The sequence below is a fragment of the Helicoverpa armigera genome, chromosome 24 (assembly GCF_030705265.1).
Source record: "Helicoverpa armigera isolate CAAS_96S chromosome 24, ASM3070526v1, whole genome shotgun sequence".
Lineage (NCBI taxonomy): Eukaryota > Metazoa > Arthropoda > Insecta > Lepidoptera > Noctuidae > Helicoverpa > Helicoverpa armigera.
In genome coordinates this window covers 5,035,611-5,056,489 of record NC_087143.1, presented here as the reverse complement: position 1 = coordinate 5,056,489, position 20,879 = coordinate 5,035,611, and the positions used below count along the sequence as shown (strand labels likewise).

Sequence of the window (20,879 nt, the reverse complement as noted above, 5' to 3'; positions counted from 1 at the left end):
TTGGTACTGAAAGTTAAACTTACTCACTTGTTGAATTTATGTGAACTTAATTAAGTTGCTTTCTATGTGTGCGTAATAATCTTGGTAGTACGGTTATGAGGCTAAGTTTAAAGTACGTGATAATCTGTAGGTTTAACTGTCGGTCGTTAATCGAACAATCGTAGTTCACTGTTGAGGATGTAGCTTTGGGTTTATATCAATGGGATAGGATTAAATCCACGGGAAGAAGTATTCATATACCTACCCCCCTATTGATAAACATGGAGTATAGTTATTCCAAGTTTGAACTTATGAAAATGTACGATTATTCTTTTGCTTATCCTGGCGTACATTGCTGTTTAATACGTATTTTATTATTATTATCAATAAGGTCCATAGGTCCAAGCAAGGTACATCAGTGCTCGTGGCTCAGGAGGTTTTCAAGCCAGGGTGACTAAATGAGATCAGTGCTAAAAATTTAATTCGACACTTTAGTTTTAATCTAGGAATCGAAGATAAAACATGAAAGCGGTTTTATATATTTCAATTTGTACTTGTTTATGTCCTCACTTTAATATGCAATAAAGACAGTTCTATTCACTGATGACCATTAGATTAACCAGGCAGCCCTGTCTAATTCTTATAAATACCATACTCATTGTGGCTCAACCCTCTGACGCGGCCAAAAAGTTTAATTTCTGTTCGTTCACGATCTCCCAGAACGACTGGCTGTAATCTATATGTTCGATACACGGAATGTTGAGACAATGGAATGGGCAATTTGCTAGTGATTATTTTTGTAGGTACTATATTTAGGTATATGAGAATAGACTATACTACTATGATACTCTTTGCGTGGATGTGTTATTAAGTATATATATATATACTAGCTGATCCCGCGAACTTCGTTATCGTTTAAACCTTCCCTGGTCCTCTACAAACATTTTAAAACCAAAATGAGCCAAATCGGTTCAGCCATTTTCGAGTTTTAGTGAGACTAACGAACAACAATTAATTTTTATATATAAGAAGATGTATAGGAGAAGGAAGAGAGAATTAACCATAAAGTAATGTTGTGTTTCTAAAGGTACCTAAATAAATATAAAAATATAATAAATAAAAAAAAAATAAGAGTTACAAGAGGTGATATGCGTATAGGCTTGAATAGAAAAGATAATGCAGTAACTGTAAATTCCTGATTAAGTTGATTTCTTTTCAGTTATTATACATTCCTGAGGTAGTGGAATTGTTTTCTGATTTATGAATATTTTAGAAGAATTTCGTATCTATTTCATATGAGCTTATTATTTGCGTTCTCCAGTATTTCCAAAGAGAATTAGAACATCCATTCTCCCTATATCTGTGTTCGGATAACATTACTTATGTATTCCGCGTTGGCTCATTAGGACAATGACCATCATTCTTTTAGCTTCGATTGTCCGAATGTATGTGTTTACTAAAGTTTATTATGGATGAACGGTCCGCCATGACAATTATAATATAAATGTGATGGAACCTTTAATGTTAGTATATACTTAAGTAGGGTATTATGTTTTTTAACTACCGTCAAAATCAGTTATAAAGACATCGAAGGGACTACTCATATTTAGTCGTAAAAACTGATAGTTGTAATAACCAGTGACAGGTATTGGCACACAGCATTCAGCCAGGACCTTTGATTTTGGTAAATTTAACCGGTACGTTGTTCTAAAAGATGTCGCAAAAAACGGTTTAAAATTCTTGTAACTTTTCTAGGACCTTATTGCGTGCTCGCTCTGCTCCGCAGTCATTGACAATCCGTTAGTGTAGGTATAATCCTTGGCTATACTTTTGTTTAATTTGTTCAATAAACCATGCTAAAATATATCTTTCCTTTTCTTATTTTTAGCAAAAAAACATATGAATTACTCTTTAAAAATAAAACACCGCTTTAAACTAAAAATAATACACCAAAGGGTTACAAAACCCCAAAATAGACACGATTCATATAAAACCCATTTAATTTCAAACGTTAAAAGCGAAGTGTACATTAAACATTATGTTTTAAGATAATCGTAGCTCAGGCGAAATGAGCAATGCAAGCTTCGTGAAAAAGGTATTTCGGATACCTTTTTGGGCCTGTGAACATCAAAGAAGGAATGAAGTATCAAAAATCTGTGTAGCCAAGTGGGTTTTTGGGTTTTGAAATTAATTGGATAATTCTTTGATGTGTTGATTTCTATTTTTGTGTTCATTAATCGTTTTGTGATTGCTCTTGAAATAAATCAAACATTAACTTTGTTTGGTATAGACAACGTTTACAAATGACCAGCTTGGTTAACCACCCAAAAAAGCCTTCATTGAAAATTACATATAATACAATGATACAATATTTCATTCAAAAATAATATGTCGCCCAACGTGGGGCTCGAACCCACGACCCTGAGATTAAGAGTCTCATGCTCTACCGACTGAGCTAGCCGGGCATGTCTTATCACTATCAGAATATTCAGAGATGTCATGAACTGGACAACACTCTCTCGAGAAAAAAAATTACCTTGTTAAGTGATTTTAACTTTTGTGAAAGCGAAAAATTGAACTGGATTCTAACATCAACAATGACCATTTGTTTGTATGCTTATTGCTTCTTGGGATAAAAAGACCAAAAGTTATCGCCCAACGTGGGGCTCGAACCCACGACCCTGAGATTAAGAGTCTCATGCTCTACCGACTGAGCTAGCCGGGCGTGCTAACGTGTTCTGTATTGTCATACCTAATGCTAATTTTATACGGTAGATTTTACTATTGTGATTTTTGTGGGACACAAAAACTATTATTATAGTGTTATTTATATTTCAAAGTAATGCGAATGTAACGAGATAAGGCCTTGGCCTAGTAACGGGAAAATGTTGGCAGATAGCAACTATTTACGCAAATTAATTTCTCCCAGAAATCTGAAACACGTATCAATATTATGTTAAAAAAAGGATGTAAAGTATATTTAAGCAAATAAAACCTACTTTCATTAAGCAAGCTACTTCAATGCCGTAAAAATACTGGCTACTTTACATGGAGCATACTGCGTTGTCCAACACCCAATTGGGTCGCTTTAATTACTTACTATTTGACACAAACAGGACTGTTTATTCCTTACGCGGTCTTTCGGTCCGCGCGTACATTTTTCCTCATTAAATTTAAAGCGGGCAACATTTTGCATTTCGACCGCGTACATTTAGCTGCCGTAAATTTGGCTACCGCAACGCACAGGTGACTTTTTGTATGTGCCATATTTTAGTGTCTTCTGTGGCGTATGTTATGTTGTATTACTTAACTAGTTGTATAACGCGGCTTCATGTCACAAGGTCGCTAGTAAAACAGCATTAGCTACAAAGTCCTGTGTCCATCTTTATCATCATCATCATCAGCCTATCGCAGTCCACTGCTGGACATAGGCCTCTCCAAGTGCACGCCACTGAGATCTATTTTCGGCTTCTCGCATCCAGCTCCTGTCCATCTTAGGTTTAAAAATATTTCCTTATTAAAATAAATTTTAAAGTGAAGTGTAACTGAGAGATTAATTCTTAAAAAAAACTTTTTATCCATGCCAATACGGTTAATGTCAAGAACGACTAAATTCCAAAAACGATTTCACCAATAGAAAGCCGAAAATCCCTCAAACTATATCCTATATAGATAGTTAATGAGTTAAAATGTGCACACAACACCGAAGCTAGTTGAATATTAACCTACCAACACGTGTAAAAACTTTAAATTGTCCATTAGGGAATAATTTTAATAGTATTACAACCCAAACTAATTAACAGCGGCTTGTTTGAAAGGTCTAGATTAATTATCCTAGTTTGTAATTCTAATCTAATTTGTCTAAACACGAATTTTAATAAAACCCATTATAAATTGCTGATAAATTTTGATATATTGTACCTGTTCTGTTTGCTAACTTTTACTCATTTAAAATATTGATTTGTAAGTTTCCGTCACTTTGCTTACATGCTGTGAAAGAAGTTATTATTGTCGTCATCACCCTGTTTCTGACTGTTTAAGTCGGCTTCTAGTCTCACCAAATGCAGTTTCGTATCATATGGAGACTATCTGACCTTCTCAACCCTGGTTTGAACCTTAAGAAACCAGATAACTCAAAAAAAAACCATGGGTGTACTTCTCAACCCTGGTTTGAACCTTAAGAAACCAGATAACTCAAAAAAAAACCATGGGTGTACTTCTCAACCCTGGTTTGAACCTTAAGAAACCAGATAACTAAAAATAAAAACCATGGGTGTATTAAAAGGCCTGCCTCTACGAATGTCAATTAGACCAACTAGATGCGATATTGTTTTATCATCTATTATACTCAAAGGAGCAGGATTAGTTAAGTAGTAAAAAGTACCTTAAAGCACATAACTCTTCTACGAATAAACAATTCGTACATTCAGGTAATAAACTTTTGCAAAATTATTGCACCTCGCTAATGAAAAGAGGAAACCATAAAATGTATTCAGTAACATAAAAGTTTTTGGGTTTTTGTTCTTTCGTAATGATTTAAGTTCTATTAAGCATTTTTTCCTCGGGTTTTATGTTACTCTAATAAATGGGAGTACATTACTTAATGTCTTATTAATAGCTAAATATTTCGCTTTATCAGAGCTTGGATAGAAAGCTTATATTATTATTTCTCGCTGTAACATTAAGGACATTCATTGGATTTATTAATTCCGTATTCTTTTCTGATACCAATTATTCGGTGTTTTAGACTTTGTGTGTATTCTATTTTTATCAATATTACCTCTATAGTAGGGTTGTACCAACCGCCACATCGTTACCGTTCTATCAGTTTTTATTTGAAAAAGTTTTATGGTGTTGAAAATCATTGAGAGTATATAAAAACAAAACCATTAATTTATTAAAATTTTAGAACACTATTCTTGGTACATAATTTTTTATGCAAAAATTTGCAAACTCAACACCCAGAGTAGGTAAATCATACAAAAAGTAAACATTTGTAATATCCTACATTTAACAAGTTATTTCTAAAGGTCATTTCAGTCTGATCTCAATTCATTACGACAACTGAGTTAAATAAACTAACAGTTATTTATCGTCGTTAATTACTTTAATTTACCTTTGACCTATATCTCAAACGTACCAAATCTACAAATTGGAATAGAATTTTCTACAAAGTGACTCCACTATCTAATAACAAATTGAAGCCAAAACTAAATTGTCATTATATCATGAAAAGTCTACTTTATTTTCAGTAAAGCAATTTCGTATTTTTTTACTATTGTTGCTAGGTGAGCGATTCAAATTCTTCACAAAGGCCAAGTCGTTAACAAAAGATGTATTTTTAAATTCATTCTAAATTGCTTCAGTTTTTATTCGTTTGTGAAAGTTGAGCAAATAGCAAATAGTTATTATCTCAAGAGGAGGATATGCCCGGCTAGCTCAGTCGGTAGAGCATGAGACTCTTAATCTCAGGGTCGTGGGTTCGAGCCCCACGTTGGGCGATATTTTTGGTCCTTTTATCCGTGCTGCACATTTGAAAAACGCTTTGGCACAGACCATTCTAGTTATGAAAATCTGACAATTGCAGGACATTTTTTTATTAATTAGTGTAAAATAAAATTATGTGATGGCAAAAAATACCCATTTTCTTTTCATAAAACGATAAGTTAAACGCTTACTATCGATTAAGAGATCGCTAAATATGACATGGGTTAAACATGCCCGGCTAGCTCAGTCGGTAGAGCATGAGACTCTTAATCTCAGGGTCGTGGGTTCGAGCCCCACGTTGAGCGATAGCTTTTTACAATAAAGAAGAACAATAATTGAATGACTTTGTGCTGCAATTACACACATTTGTGTAAAATTTATTTATGTAGGGTGAGTTACTCGTATTTTCTTATGATTTATAAAAAAGAAATAAAATCCACTGATGATAATAGTATTTTCAGAAACTTCTTTCTTTGTTACAGCCGAAAACATTTTCTCATAACCTTGAGTATGATATCTGGGGGCACGGCAGTGCCCCAGCCAAGTCTCGAGCAAACCATCTTTTCTCGAAGCGATTCGCGGCTGTTTCGCCCCCCCCCTATATCTTCGACGTGGACAAAGCTAGGAGTTTAGGTTTTCAGTGAATAATAGTAGGCATTAGAACAAGCTTAGTTCGAAATTACATGCCAATTGAATTAATAGTTTAGGAGTTACGGTCGATCAAAGTTACACCATTTTGTCACTCACTGACTCACTGACTCACTGATTCACTGACAGATCATCAAAAATCTAAGGTACTTCTAGCAGACTTAGAAACTTCAAATTTTGCACAAAGATAGGTCATTAGCCACATATAAAGGAAAAATTATAAAAACATTAAAAAATAATATGCCATAGAAAACAATTTTATATTTGCGGTTTGGCAAGAACATTATGTATGGATTTTGACTGCATTGTTAACTTTGTTCGTTGTTTAAGTACCTATTCAATTGGATGAATAATTGAATACATACATAGAATATAAAAGAATAATATAAATGTAATACATAGACTATCATTAATACAAATTAATACATAAAGTTCATAATTCATTAAATTAATAAAGCTAAAACTCCATTGTATTGCGATAAATATTGTATGCGCGCTCGATAGATGGCGTTGTACCTGTCTGAATCGCGCTATGGTTTCGTTACAAAGCGCAGTCTAAGTAGTACTTCAAAATAATTCGATAATTTTCATTTGATAGCGCCATCTGTCTATGAAAAACCATTTCGAAACTAAAAAATATTGTAGTGATAATTGATATTCGGAGAACTTTACGTGTTATTTAGTTTAGTTTAGTTATAGTTTGTAAGTTAGTAGATTTATATTTATTTAGTTAGTTAGTTTAGTTCTATTTAGTTCGTTAGTTATTTAATATAAATATATATATATATATATATATATATATATATATATGCATATATATAAGTTTAAGCCCTATTAATATATTGTTATAGTAGTAATTGTAAATAGAATGTAATGGAACGTGAAATATTGTACATACTCAGAGAAGAAACAAAAGAGATAGAGATAGAGAATGGGTTCTAAGCAAGTCACCTAAAAAACAAGAAAGAAATACACTTACAAAAAAAAAATGAGATCCCACCAAAAACATTAAATGTAAAAAAATGCCAAGTCTCTCGATGCAGTCTTTCCATCGTAAAAAGTTTTAAGATCTCATAGAAGCCAAGTCCTATTCAAAATATTTTGTAGTTATAAATCAACATTTAGTAATTGTATCAATAGTTTTCTTTATATTATAATTATAGTGACTTGGCAATGAGCACAAATTAAAAGCTGCTTGCTGCCTGGAATTATGTGCAAATGTTACTGACGAGACCAGTGATCAGATTATTTGTTATGTGTGAATCATGATGGTCACTACCGACTACATGCTCCAATACAATAATTAAGAATACCTTACGGGCCATCGCTTTATGAAAGTAAATGAATCGAGAGTACACTAAGACTGACTGCCGTTGCCGAAATTCGGTTGGGACGACACGGATAAACCAAAAGAACATTAATTTTGTGATATTAATGTTTACGCATGCGGTGTGTGTAACTTTCAACTCCTCCAAATATGCCGTTTTATTTGTTTCTTCTTGTGCTCATTGCCAAGTCACTATAATCATAATAGAAAGAAAACTATTGATACAATTACTAAATGTTGATTTATAACTACAAAATATTTTGAATAGGACTTGGCTTCTATGAGATCTTAAAACTTTTTACGATGGAAAGACTGCATCGAGAGACTTGGCATTTTTTTACATTTAATGTTTTTGGTGGGTCTTTAATTTAGGTACGGTTATTCCTTATAATACCATTACTAAGGTACGCTAGAATATTATGAGTTTGTTTTTCAGCTGCTTATTATGTTTTACTGTAATAACTTCCCTGCAAATAAGGGAAACTCCTTCATGAAATAAAATTAATATCATGTACGTTGATATTTTAATAACTAGGTCGAGGTTATTTCGATATTGTAACGAAATACTGTAATCATCGTGAGAAATATTCAACGTTGAATAAAGGCTGAAATCCAATATACCTACATTAAATACTGCCTGGATGGGCCTCGCTGGGGAAATTGCTGGCTTTACTGCAAACTCCGTTGAAGTCCCCGTTGAAACCCCGTGACCCTCAATGTAGGTGAAAAAGGCAAACTTACCCGGGAAACAGGGAAGTGGACAGGAAGGCGTCTGCCGACGACGGGGCGCTCGAATGCCGGCCGGCCAGCGGGACACTTTCTCTGCACTTGCTTTGTATTGTCCTTTTCACGAGTCCGGGTTGTCGAGGCACTAACGAACAGCACTTCTAGCGAGGCTTTTATGAGTTTTTCTTATTTTTATCGCGCGACGAACCGCGGGCGATACCAATTTTTTGACTTTCCCAAAGAGAAGTGTCAAACAAAAACGAAACCCGTCATGGCAGGAAGAAAAATAAAAATAGAAAAGAGGATATGACCATGAAGTCTGAACATTTCCCCCCACTTGAAAGCCACATGGGTTTCACGGATAAGTCGAACGCAACGAAAGCTATGCTCGAAAAATATATATGTTAAACTAAAACTTAACTTCTAAGAATGAGCAATACGATATAAATTACTGAGATCGATATTGCTCGAGTTATATCTAGTAGAATATTTAATTAATTGGCAAAGAGCAGAGCTTGACGACAGGTTGTCGAAGCGTCTTGCCATTAGCAGCTCGGAGAGTAACAACTCTAACAATATTATCGGCACCTGGGTGCACTTGTTCTATATGAGCCAATCTCCAGAGCAAAGGTGGAAGATTCGGTTCGTTGACGATGACTAAATCGTGAACTTTTAAATTAGGCGCGGTTTGAAACAATTCGTTCTTTTGTTGAAGTGTGTGAAGATAATCACGTTGCCAAGCTCGCCAAAAGACGATTTGATGACAAGCTAAGCCATCGTATATAGCAGATTTATTTTTATAAAGTTCATTAACGAACTCTTTGAGACATTTATTCGCGCCTAAGAAATTTTTACGACAAGCGGTTAGAACATAATAACACATATCGCGACGAGAAGCAAATCCGATTATCCAGAAATTATGTTGAATCAACGATCGCGATGTTCTAGGACCGCAGTGAAGATCCTTTAAATGAAAATGTTTAACTATCATTGGAGACAGTGGACTTAGTTTAAGTAAAAGCAGAGGGTGTAACGTAAATGTGGGTAAGTAAACCTCACCAATGCGTCCCCCCACTCGCAACAAACCGTCCTCATTTATAAACGGTGAAAGGTTTTGAATAGATTTGTAACCTTGTTGCTTATCAAGCACTGGATTAAATTCCGTTGTCATATATTGACTTTGAGTATACTGAACCAGAGTTCTCAATAACTTATTAAGTTCAGCGCTAGAACGAGGAGAAGTGTCCCAATTTTGTTTGGGACGTTTAAAATTCGAAATAATGCGAAACCATGCTAAGGTTCCTTGAAGTTTTATAAAATTGGAATGTCTAGAAATTAAAGTTGAAATTACATCTCGAACTTGACGAGAATGTAAATTTTCCGTGATAACGATTTCACGATTAGCTACATGCATTTTTAGTAAATGAGGATCAGTATTAATCCAAGAGAGCGTACTACTGCTATAAGAATGAGCACGATTAGTTTGGATAGGAGTTTTATCCTTTAACAGATTATACATGTGAGATAGCACACGCGCTAGAAGCAAAACAGCGCTTAGCTCGAGCCTATTCACTGTAGACGGCTTTAAAGGAGCCACTCTAGACTTTCCTATCAATAGATGCGTTACAGTAGAATTCGTACATGTAACAGCGCATAAATACACGTAGCATTCATATTCTTTTATCGAAGCGTCGCAAAATCCTACTAAGTAGATATCAATAAGATCAGGAGGTATGACTAGCCGCGGTAAGATTATACTTTTCAAACTGAATAAATTCGCGGCAGGCGAATGCCATTGTTTGGCTAAATGTTGAGGAATAGCATCATCCCAAGATAAATAAGGCGAACTAGTTACTTCATAAGCAACTATGTTGAGCTCATATTCTACAAAAGCTTCGGTAAGACTGTCTCGCCATAAAGTATGCTGATAGCACCTTTCTTGAGGCCTGATCAGAATCTGTCTGTGCATTTTACAAACAGGAGAAAACTCAGCAGTAAAAACAATTTTATAAAGGCGAAACTTTGTAACTAAATCGACGATATCGATTTGAAGTTTAGGTCCTGTATGAACAATATTGTTCAACGTGTAATTATTCGTAGTCCGACTACCGGCGTCGAAGACTACCCGCAGTCGTGTCGTAGTACTTTCTGGACGCACGACGCAGTGATACGGAATATGGTACCGACCAGCAGACAAAGTATCAATAGGCTGCATATGTCCCAAGTCTTTGTACTGCTCTATGGAATCCTGATATTCCGTTTTGAACTCAGGTTGAGTAGATAAACGTTTCTCTAGGTTGAGAAATCGGCTTAAAGCGTGGCGATAAGAATCACCATGGGAAGGGGCATCATCCTTTAACATCAAAGGAACTAAATACCTATCCTCCGGAGTATGATATGTACCGGATTTGTATATTTGTTCACAAGCTTCGTGAACTTCATCTTCAGGGCCGGAAATTCTACATTTCGGCGGCTCCTCAGACTCCCAGAACCGTTGAACGGTATCGTCGAACGCACTGGATGACGCGACGAGTGACGTAACGGATTGATCTGGTGTACGAGTTAACGTGTCATGAAGAAACTGACCTGTTATCACCCAGCCGAATACACTCGATAACGCGCAAGGTAACCCGGGACCGGGAGTGTAACGAGAGCCAGTATATATCTGGTCAAAACACTCAACTCCTAATAAAAGATCGATCGGACCCGATTTATAGAAATCGCAGTCGGCGAGATCTAAGTGTGCGAAATGATCCTTGACGCACATCGGCAGCGATGACGAAGGCATCATTCCCGCAATCTTTGGTAAAACTACCAAAGAGATGTCAAACTGTGGTGACTCACTCAACCGAGGTATTATCGAACCAACAGTGTGACCCTTGATATTAACGAAATTTTGACCAAGCCCAGACACGGTTAAGTTGCATTTTCTAATCCGCAAACCTAATCTGCGTGCGCACTCATTTGTGATCAACGAATCCATCGACCCGCTGTCGATGAGCGCACGAGCATACTGCATAGAACCATCTGAGTGACGCAAGCGCACTACAGCAGTACCTAAGATCTTTGTACTCTTGAACGGTTCAGCTGTCGTAGATGAGCAGGTAAGCGTGGTGCTTGAACCCGCTCTCACAGTCACCTTTGAATCACCCGCCTGTGTTTCTTTACTTTGACGTTCGATATGCAGCAGTGTATTATGTCTCTCGTTACAAATGTAGCAAGACGACTTTGATTTGCAGTTAACATAATCGTGACCAGGACGCAAACAGTTAGTACACAGACGCAAATCTTTAACTAATGTTCTGCGTTGATCAACCGACATTGAATGCATCTTTCCGCAACGGTACACAGAATGACTTTCATTGCAACAAACGCATATTATCTGGTCTGACTTGGTATTATTTGAGGTAGGTTGCTTAATATTTAAGGAAATTAGTGACGTTCGCGGACGATCATGATTTTCGACCTTGTTAATCCGAACGTTAGATTTATTAAAATTGGAAGAGCAAGCTAACGCGGGTGGCTGACTTACTTCCAGAACTTTTATATAATTTTGTAAATAAGCCAGAAAGTTATTGAACGTGGGAAGTTCGTCCTTATTCTCTAACTCGAACCTTCGCCTAGTGTCAAAGTCAAGAGGTCGAGACGCAATGTAAAATAGAATAAATTCACTTAAATCATTAATATTTAGAGCACGAAGTGCATTGACACTTTCATACAGTGTATTGGTTAACTCGGATAGATTCGATAAAGATGGTTTTTGGATTGAGGATAATTTAAATAATTTCTCTAAATAAGTTGTCGCGAGAATGCGCTTGCTGTCGAACCTATCGATGAGCGCGTTATATACGACAGCGTAATTCGCTGATGTAATAGGAACGCCTTTCGTGAGCGACAACGCACTGCCGGACAAGCATGGAATTAGATAATGAAATTTTTCTATATCGGATAACGAGGCGTTATTATGCACTAATGGCTCGTAGCTATCTTTGAACGTCTGCCAGTTTTCAATCTGGCCATCAAATTTTGGAATTTGCAACTTAGGTAGCTTTACAGCAGCAACCGATGATTGTGTACAAGATGCTACTGCCAATGGCGCACACGTACTAGAGTCAAGCGAATCGGCAAACTCAACGGCCGCGTAATATAACTCGTCAAACGACAACAAAACGTGATCATCAATTACGAACTGCGGATTAATTTTTAATTGTATTTTATTAATTTGTTTACAGACTTCAACATAAGTATCGCGAATTTTTTCTATTGACTTATATCTGGCATTGAAAGTAGATATTCTTGCTTTACTTTCTTGGCAACTTTTAACTAAGTCGTAAATAATTTGCATGTTTTTGAACGCATACTCGCGTTCTTTAATCAACGATTTCAATTCTACTTCCATCTTGCTCAGAGACTACTGAATGAAGAAAGAAAAAGTTAACTGATTGGTTTATAGTTAAAATAAAATCCTTCGAGCACAACTGTCACTACGAACTACTTATAAGAGATCAACGGCGAATGCAGCAACAATACTCTTAGGTATAAGAAGTTTTGCGAGTGGAACAGATCGAAAACTCGATAGGAAATATTATTTTGAGAAAATATTACTAAAAAATATTAGTATTTACGAGATTTTGTGAGGAAATTCGTTCCTCACAGGAGGCACCAAAAGAAGAATGGATGGGCCTCGCTGGGGAAATTGCTGGCTTTACTGCAAACTCCGTTGAAGTCCCCGTTGAAACCCCGTGACCCTCAATGTAGGTGAAAAAGGCAAACTTACCCGGGAAACAGGGAAGTGGACAGGAAGGCGTCTGCCGACGACGGGGCGCTCGAATGCCGGCCGGCCAGCGGGACACTTTCTCTGCACTTGCTTTGTATTGTCCTTTTCACGAGTCCGGGTTGTCGAGGCACTAACGAACAGCACTTCTAGCGAGGCTTTTATGAGTTTTTCTTATTTTTATCGCGCGACGAACCGCGGGCGATACCAATTTTTTGACTTTCCCAAAGAGAAGTGTCAAACAAAAACGAAACCCGTCATGGCAGGAAGAAAAATAAAAATAGAAAAGAGGATATGACCATGAAGTCTGAACACTGCCTGATCCAGCGTTTACACATACTTATATTTTTTCAAAAAACAGACTTACGGCCAGTTTCTTCATCAAAAGTTAAAGTTAAAGTAATGTCTAAAGTAAAAGTAACGGTCAAATTCGTTTTTTCAAGGCTAAAGTGACAGCAAAACTAATAGAAAAATTGAATTTGACCGTTACTTTCACTTTAGACATTACTTTGACTTTTACTTTGGCTTTAACTTTTGATGAAGAAACTGGCTGTAAAACCTACAAAAAATTATGACACACTTAAAAATTCTTAATTTAAAAATACCTGTGTTGTTATGTCAGAAAAATAATTACAAACAATTTGGCACTGCAGACAGTATCATTCATGAAAGGTATTTTGTGAATTAAGTCAACTATAAAAACACAGTAAAAAATACCAGTCTCATCTTCTAAAGACTTTATCTAAATATATAAAACTCAAAGGTGACTGACTGACTGACTGACATAGTGATCTATCAACGCACAGCTGAAACCACTGGACGGATCGGGCTGAAATTTGGCATGCAGGTAGATGTTATGACGTAGGCATCCGCTAAGAAAGGATTTTGATCAATTCTACCCCCAAGGGGATAAAATAGGGAATGAAAGTTTGTATGAAACTTTGTCAATTTTAAACCGATCGGACTGAGACTTTGCATGCATAAAGCTACTATGGCGTAGGCAACCTTTAAGAAAGGATTTTGATAAATTCCATCCCTAAGGGGATAAAATAGGAAATGAAAGTTTGTATACATCTTCTTAGATTTGTACAAGCTAATCTTCCGAACTACTGAACGGATTTCAATGATTTTTTCTTTGTTGTATCAGTATTAAGCCTGGTCAACATATAGGCTATAATTTATCTTCGAAACTTGAAGACCTGATGCAGAACTCCTACAGACCAACAAAACTATTAGAGATACAAAAATGGTGCCATGGCAAAAATTGTTTCATGTGATGAGCATTTTCAGCTGAGATAATAAATTTTAAGATCTGGAACACCTGATGTGGAACCCCAAGAGCCCAGCTTCTCTATACCATATACAGGTATGACGTTTTAGCAAAAGTTGTTCAATTTGATAAGCACTTTCTATTGACTTACACAAATTGAAGATCTAAAACACCTGATGTGGAACTCCAGGGGCCCAGCTAGACTATAAGCATATAGAGGTATGACGTTTTAGCAAAAGTTGTTCAATCTGGTAAGCACTCTCTTTTGACTTATAAAAATTGAACCACACCTACACCTGATGTGGAACTCCAGGAGCCCAGCTAGACTATAGCATATGAAGATATGACGTTTTAGCAAAAGTGGTTCAATCTGATGCACTCTCTATTGACGTATAAACATCGAAAATCTGGAACACCTGATGTGGAACTTCAGGAGCAATACTACACTTGAAATGTATAGAAATGAATGTTATGAAATAGGTATGGTGAATCAAAAAAGTAATTAGTCCGTCTTTTAGACACGTATTTTTCTTTTCTCTCTCTCACAAACAAATAATAAAGAAGATACAACAACGCTTGAATTCACTGCTTAGTACAAATTTTACATACCTAGACGTGGCGTCACAAGCCCCCACTCTCCGACTTTGTTGCGTTATATCTCATTATTATATTGTATGTCTCTTCCAGACCTCGGGACTATAGAATGCCAAGAATGTCCTCGTGCCTCCAAATGACGGTCATTGGCATCCAAAATATACGTAAAAAGTACATATGAACTTAGAAAAGTTGCATTGGCAGGCACTTGCCAGACCTGGAATCAAAGACGCACGCTCATACTTGAGAGATTGGTTCTCTACCCACTAAACCACCACGACTTCCACTTAGTCACCACGACTTTGTCATCTATTTATTGTTTTTTTAGGTAATAATACTTGTGTAATATTTTTGCCACACACAAATGCGGACTAATTAGAATCACTACTTTTATCCCTATGGTCACGTCTATTGCGGTTCAGTTCTCAGCGTTTTGTTTAGTCTGCTGTGCTTTTGCTGTTAAAGTACAAAAATTAAGTATATAGAACGTTTCTCTTCGGTCCCTTAAAATTCAATATCAGACTATTTAGATCTTTGATTTTGCTGACCCCGTAGTCGCTGGCATAAGGGACAGGATCCGCGTACGAAGTCGCGGGCAACAGCTAGTATTTTCATAAAATTCATAAAGTCATAATGGAGTTCCTTTATAAAGGCTACAGAGTTTAGTACTTGTTATTTTAATACCTCGCTTGGAATAGCTGGCATCCGTCAGTCCTGTTAAGGTCTCTGCACACAGCGGGCGCGGCGCGGCGGGACGGGACGGCGACGCGACACAATGTACAAGATCGTCGCGTCGCGTCGCGTCGAGCGGGACGGCTCTGTGTGGCGTCGTCCCGTCCCGCCGCGCCGCGCCCTCTGTGTGCAGAGACCTTTATTATCCTTAGCTTTTGGTCCTAATATTCGTGCATAAAGGGACCGTTCCTTTTGCGCCAAATTACGGGCAAACTTTAAGGGTCGTTAGTGCATGCGAGCGCTTATCTTGCTGTGTACCGTCTAAGAATTTATGCTTTTTCGGGATAACGAATGAAGGTTTAAACATGTTTGTACTAAAGTCACTGGTGTAGTATGTATATAATGTAAATGTTGTTATATGAACCTTTGAAAAAATAACTGTATTTTTAGTTTTCAATATTTTTTTTTAGTTTTCATTTCTTTTCGAGTGTTATTCTTTCTACATTATCAAAATACCCAAATGTTATTCTTGCGTAATAAACGATCATTTTAAATGAAACGAATGTCTTACAAACGTCACATTTTCAAGGAAAAAAGCAATAAGTGAATCTATTATGTCATCGACCGAGAGTTTTGATTCGTAGCGAAAGAAAAATATAGCGAAAAAAATAGAATGCTCTGATCGATTGGGCAATTGCTGTAGATATTTTAACCAAGTAGAAAATGTTAAAATGTTGAACTTTCTATTTTTCTAGATACATAGAAATTGAGATATATCACGATATCCCTAGTTAGTCGAAAGACACAGGTATCCACCAAAGTAAGATAAGATGGTCTATCATCGGCCGTTTCTAAGGCAAGAATGACCACCCATGCATGAACCCCACAAACACATACACAGACCATTGAATATAATGTGTTCCACCATAATTTCGGGCAGTATCTCCGTGATTTACGTGGCCAGATGACAGGTGCAGCTTCAAACCTAATGCATTCACGTCTCGACTGTAATTCATAGTAGTGAGACTGAGATAGTGCAACTATACTTCGTTTAATGACAAAGAAGATTTGTGCGTATGTGTGGGTGAGCAACGAATGGAGCATTTTTGGAGGATCGTAAAACAAATGACTGCGCATGTGGTAGATAGAACGGCAGTTAGTGTCAGACTCTTACCAAAACTTCTGAAATGCTGGTGTTGTGGGGAAATGGTCTTAAATTTTAAATTAAATCTAAATAAAAAAATCATGAGGAGAGAATTATACCAATTGGTATAATTATCCTATTGTAACCAATGATATTGTACTGTAGTCTTTGTTTCTATTTTAGACAGAAAAGTGAGGATATAATGATACTGTTTCTTTTATTAATCAGCTATTTCATGAAGCTGTCATCCGCCTCGGTGGCGCAGTAGGCAGCGCGTAAGTCTCATAATCTTAAGGTCGTGAGTTCGATCCTCACCCGGGGCATATCTTTTTGTAATGAAGGCTACTGCACGTAGGTATGAGTCAATACCGGGAATGTGTACCGATAAATAAATACCAGTGCTGTAGATATTGTAGTTAATTGTATATATCCTGGAATATTTTTGCCGAATAATGTTTATAATCATTTTATATATTATGCAAATGAAGACATTCTCACCTAAGGACCAAATTCCTTACAACTCAGGACCAATATAAAACCAACCCAATTCTACCACGTCCCCCTATAAACCCTTTATCTCACACCACAACCGTCAATATTAAAATAAATCCTACTTCTTAATCTGAGGCCTTTAATACGCAAAAAGATCTTTCACGAGCTCTTAACCCACTTAATAAGAACCCCGTTCGAAATGCAGTACCGAAAGAACCTCAGAATGATATTAAATTAAATGAGAGACGTAATAACTTTATAATGGGATTATTCGTACCGGGATTAATATCTTGCAAATTAGTCGACCACTCAGTAGGTATAAATATTCACGTAGCGATTAGAGGGTTAATGTTTCAGGTTCTTTGAATTCGTTACGCTGTGGTTTGAGCACCACTGATTCGTGGAAGCTTATTCTCAAGAGAGAAACCTATTTCACATTACCAAGTAAAGGATTGGCTTTTAATCGGATATTTCAATATATTACATGGCAGAGCATGTTGCTACCTCATTTGCAATTTCTTGGATATGTCGATTTTAAAGGAGTTGCAAGAATACCGGTTTCCAGAATTGAATTGATATCGAATTCTATCAAGACTTTTATCCGGCAGTTTAATGAAAAGATTTAAGCTGGCTTATTCTAGGAAACTGCTGATGCGATCGTTTGCATTTTCTGTTCCTGACCCAATCAAACTAAATCATAAATCAATCAATCTTTATGAAAGCATGATAATGGAAGGGTGCGATATTGGTAGTTAAAGTAACAATAATATCCTTCAGACGGTTATTATAGTGATTATTCTCGAAGGAGATAATATGTCACATTCTATGCCTCATATTTATGAATTTTATTATCAGAACTGCAGAAACAATGAAAGGCAATCTGGCACGACCAAAGAGAGAAAGAGGCGTAAGACGTTTTTCGAGACACGGGTTTTTTTATGATAAATAGCTAAATTGTTACCACCTATTCACAATAGGTAGGCTCCAAAATGTAGCCTAATAATTTCATTCCATTTACCATTTTTTAGGTTATTCCGTGAGGCCCTAATTATTTTCTTTTCACGTCGAAAATGTTAGCCCAAATTTTAAACCCCAATTGGACGTACCCTAGAAGTCTAAATAGAACACATTAAAATTAATGAAAGCTGCCTCAAAAAGGTTTCAACAAAATAGACTATTTGTCACGCTGAAATTTCGACGAAACAGTTTTTCAGGTTTGTATTGGTGTTAAATAAATTACTGGGGTTTTTATTAAGGTTTCAGATTACTTAAAAATGTTTTTTGTACTTATCATTTGGTAAACTTTACTCAAGCTTTTTTATATCATTGTGTATTTATTAATATTCGTAACTTAAAATTCGGTTTGAGATAGTGATGGGCGTAATCCAGAGGTTTTGGTCCTAAGAGCCGAATACTGCAAACATTTAAGATTTGATGCAACTAAAAAACTTTTATACTGAAAACTCGCCATATTTTTATATCCGAATATATTTGGTATACAGGAAAGTCGAGTAAACTTGAAGATCCCAGTTTCCCAACTTCACTTTGAAGGCCTTTTTACTGAGCTGTATAAATATCAAATGTCCTCCGCCTGTGCTCAAAGTCCAGTAAAATAAAGTCGACTACCAAAGTTTTTGTACTTTAAAAAGCATCCGAGAACACCTTTCAATGTGCTACAAGATATCGGACGAAGTTTAAGACAACTTTAACTTGTCTCAAGCAAGTTTTCTAGTGGTGTTAGAGTTGATGTCGAATTTTTCTGCAGTTGCACCTTATTCTTGCTTGTTAGCTGGTTCGGTTGGTTTGAACAGGGTCGACGTTTGTTAGGTGTTGGTGTAGCTTCTATAGTTCTATTACAATAGCGGATATTATTGCGTATATACGCTCGGTTTTGCTACGCGAGACACATTACGAGCGGAATACAATCTTTCGCGCGTTTCCAGGTTGTGGGTGGTTGACTATTGTTTACTGACAACGCCGTAACAATCCGAGTATTTGCGCGCAAACCGAGTATAAAAACTGTTGATAAATTATGTAGTTTTTTATTTATTTAATGTATTGCTGATGTTAAACTAACTTTTAGTTTTATCACCCCTTTATTACAGACATATTTTAAGCTAAATTACTAAAAAAAACCTGTATTTTGTAATAGATATAATTCAATTATACAAAAATAAAACATTAACAACGTAGTAGTTGCTTTCCAAAATATTCAATCAAAATACAGATATAGATTCGTACACTGATTTTAAAAACATCGACAATTTGTTTATCCATTAATTACCTTGACATCGATAACCCTTTCCGATACATTTTTATCGCAGCCCACACATCACTGGCCGTACGAATAGAAAAAGATAACACAGAATAGTGGCACAGACATTTTAATGGAATTCCTCTCTTGTTCTCTTCACAAACATCTCGAATAGAACAATTTATCTTAGCACTCCTTATTTTAAATTCTTCAGATGTGTCAGTGAAAAGAGTTATCATAATACTCCGTGTAGAATTTACACGGATAAGTTATTATGAACGTAAAAGTTTGGATGTATGTAAGTTATTTCCAACACAAAATCTATAGAACAGATTTTGATTGAAACAACAGTGGGTACTTATAGTTTATACATCGAGATACATACAGGCACAGTATGTAGGGTCTTTTTATCCTGATGCGGGAAGGAAGAGTTCCCTCGAGACGAAACGTTGAAACTGCGGTGAACAAGTACAAACTTATGTTGCACTTTATACATTAAAATTACGTATTTTTATGTCAGCAGGTTAGGTAACGGTTTTACTCAAATAAAATAAAAAAGAGGTGTATATGTTTAAAATTCAGATTGTCACTACCTATTTACTCCTGAAGCCAAAATTTGTTATCACATCAAACTATAATTAAACAACATGATTGATGTATGAACATCAGCTGTCTCTTACATAGGCGTGAAACAGCTGTTACGTTCGACTATTTAATTATTTATTCTGAAATCAATTTACATAGAGTCCAAAGTCCTTTGTCTGTTGTCTTTTATTATTTTCGAGGCAGAAGTTTTGCAATAAGGACTTCATGGCTAACTATATACCTTAAGGGCTTGTAGTGTAGTATTAAGTAGTACTTAAGTGTACCTATGTAAGATGTAAGCGAGGGCACTTAGGATTCTGTATTCGGACAATAAACACGTATCATGTAACGCGATTTGTTTCATTCTAAAAATCCCTACATGGCGACCCTGCCAGTAGTGGATCAGTGCGCGAGTGGACACTTTTGTTATGAATTCCATGGACTTATAAGGCATGGCGATCAAACTAAGACAATGTCTCCAACGAAAAAAATATAGCCGTGCAGAGTGCTACGATACGGACGTTTTTATCGAAAAATATATAACCAAGTGTAATTATTCGGATAAAAATGGGATCAGGCGCTTCCAAACAAGAGGAAATTGTGATCGCTCAGACAGCGTCAGGGGGCACTAATCAAGCGATGCCGAAGATAAGTGATATCAGTCGAAATATATCGACCACTGACATCATATTGAGTATCTTCCTGATTATGACCTTCATGGTGTTTATTTATGGAGTCTACAAGTTGTACATACGGTGCCATACGAATTTGATACGACGAGAGCTCAACTATCGCGCAACTCTGCGGCGTTCTTTTGGCCTTGGCAGGAGAGGTATAGATTTGGACCAACCCCGAGTAGATCCAGGACGGGAGGTGTAAAGGCGATCTTCGTGGTGGTTTTTGCGTGTGCAGTGGATAAAAGTGCAT

The 20,879-nt window shown here is 36.4% G+C and overlaps 5 non-coding genes across 5 annotated transcripts; 3 read left to right on the top strand and 2 right to left on the bottom strand.

The window, feature by feature from the left end:
• Positions 1-2,371: 2,371 nt before the first annotated feature.
• On the bottom strand, positions 2,372-2,444 carry Trnak-cuu (transfer RNA lysine (anticodon CUU)). The gene has a single exon. It is a non-coding gene; the product is annotated as a tRNA-Lys (tRNA).
• Positions 2,445-2,631: 187 nt separating this feature from the next.
• On the bottom strand, positions 2,632-2,704 carry Trnak-cuu (transfer RNA lysine (anticodon CUU)). The gene has a single exon. It is a non-coding gene; the product is annotated as a tRNA-Lys (tRNA).
• A 2,703-nt stretch (positions 2,705-5,407) lies between these two features.
• On the top strand, positions 5,408-5,480 carry Trnak-cuu (transfer RNA lysine (anticodon CUU)). The gene has a single exon. It is a non-coding gene; the product is annotated as a tRNA-Lys (tRNA).
• A 218-nt stretch (positions 5,481-5,698) lies between these two features.
• Trnak-cuu (transfer RNA lysine (anticodon CUU)) lies at positions 5,699-5,771 on the top strand. The gene has a single exon. It is a non-coding gene; the product is annotated as a tRNA-Lys (tRNA).
• Positions 5,772-16,871: 11,100 nt separating this feature from the next.
• On the top strand, positions 16,872-16,944 carry Trnam-cau (transfer RNA methionine (anticodon CAU)). The gene has a single exon. It is a non-coding gene; the product is annotated as a tRNA-Met (tRNA).
• Positions 16,945-20,879: the final 3,935 nt, after the last annotated feature.